Source organism: Halyomorpha halys, unplaced genomic scaffold (genome assembly GCF_000696795.3).
Source record: "Halyomorpha halys isolate HHAL.00 unplaced genomic scaffold, Hhal_1.1 Scaffold3038.1, whole genome shotgun sequence".
In the NCBI taxonomy this organism is placed as follows: domain Eukaryota; kingdom Metazoa; phylum Arthropoda; class Insecta; order Hemiptera; family Pentatomidae; genus Halyomorpha; species Halyomorpha halys.
In genome coordinates this window covers 15,314-17,364 of record NW_027113044.1, presented here as the reverse complement: position 1 = coordinate 17,364, position 2,051 = coordinate 15,314, and positions in this window count along the sequence as shown.

The window sequence follows — 2,051 nt, the reverse complement described above, 5'->3', positions numbered from 1 at the left end:
CGATACCATTGCCATTAGCAGCCATTATTTAAAAAAAAATGAGAGAATAGAAAAAAAAATTGAAAGCTAAGAAAATTACTATAAAAAAAATCTTCTTTAAAGTAATTATTACTCCGGTATTTAAATTCCCGGGTTTCCGCACCAGAACGTTTCGGGAACTTTTTATACAGAGTATTTTTTTTCGATTTAGAATAATTATTAACAGCACTTCCCTGTACAATAGTCCGTCGAGAGCAGTGAATAAGAAGAGGGTACTTGGTGAAAGTACCGAAAAGTACAGTGTGATGTTTTATTACAGGAAGCATCCGATCCCAAGATTTAAAGACATTTTGGACAGGCTGAGCAGGGCGACAGTATTCAGGACATTAGATTTGAAGGCCGGATAACCTAAAATTATATGCACCCTAAGGATCAACATAAGACGGCATTCACATTCGAGAGAGAACACTACAAAGATGCCGTTTTGCCTCAAAAATGCTCCTGTTACCTTTCAGCGTCTGATGGACAAGTTTTTGAGGGGAATTCTCTACTTTAAAATCTTTAAGTCAGATTTATATGAACGATCTCCTAGTGTTCAGTAAGAACAAAGAAGAACCCGCAGCATTTACACAGCGTATTTCAGAGAATAAGGCAATTTGGGCTCCAATTATCGGGAGAGAAGTATTCGTTGGAATAGGAACAAATAATTTTTTTTGCCCACACGATTTCCAGGGAAGGAGTTAAACCTGACGCCGATAAAATCGCAGCTATACGGAAGATACAGTGCCGGGAGATATGAAGGGGTTTAGGAGGTATTTGGGAACTTTAAATTATTACTGGAGATTTATGCCAGAAATGGCTGAGTACCTCACGTCCCACTCAACAACCTTCTGAAGAAAGACAGGAAGGTAATTATTATTCCGATGGTGGATGACAATATCAGGTAATGCATGAAAAAGCTGCAGGAGGAGCCGGTGCTTGCTTTTCCAGACTTCACTCGGCAATTCACTATCATTACAGATGCGAGTGAGTACGCGCTGGGAGTAGTGTTGTATCAAGAAAGGTGAAGGAGGAAATCACCCTTTAGCGTTGCAGTATCTAGTCTGACAGAGACTCACTGAAAACGAGAGCTCTTGGAAATAGTGTGGGCTGTTGAGTACTTTAGGCCCAATGTGTTCGGGAGAAAGTTAATAGTACACACTTGCCATAGGCCCCTGCAATAGATGGGAAAATTGATGGAGTCTTCGGCCTGGATAACGCGTTGGAAAGAGTTATTGAGACAGTACAATATGGAAATAACATATAAACCAGGCAAAGAAAATGTCGTAGCTGATTAGTTATCTCGAGCCACAACTGTGAATGTCTTGGAAGAAGACAACGGGGAGCCGGTATGAGTGAGGCAGTTTCTACGAGAATTGACGCCAAGAGAAGAAGATGAAAAGAATGTTGCGAAGGAAGCCGATAGGGAGATTATATAGGACCCAAAGTGGGCGCATTCCAAGTATTAATTATTAGGGAACACAATATTGTAACAACAGATAGTATCAGAGAACCTAAAAAAGAGGTGAACTGTCCATATTGAAGAGTTATTCAATGACAATATAAAAACTGGAGAGTTCTCATATTGCCAGCCACTACTAGATTGTATTACAGAAATTAGTCATTAATGTAATAAGTTATTGTTTTAAGATTTATTTTGACTTTTGCAAATATTGTTTTTTGTTCATTTTAGCTTATTTATGCATTGTATGAAGTGTTTTTTAATTTGATTCTTTAAATTATAAATATAGCATTTATTTCAGGGAGTTTGTGAGTTTTACAATGATATGTACACAGGGATTTCTTTTTATTGTAAATAGTTTACGAGGATTTGTTCGTAAAACAGTGGGGAGGGGGGAGAGTTACCGTCCGAGTCAGCTGTTACTTCGATGTCAGCTGACTGAGGAGATTAGCTAATAGAATGTATATAAAGCGATGAGAAAAAAATATTTTTTTATTTTTTTTTTTTTTTTTTTTTATTTGTTGATATTTACAACTGTATAAAAAAATACAACCAGTAAATTTGATCATAA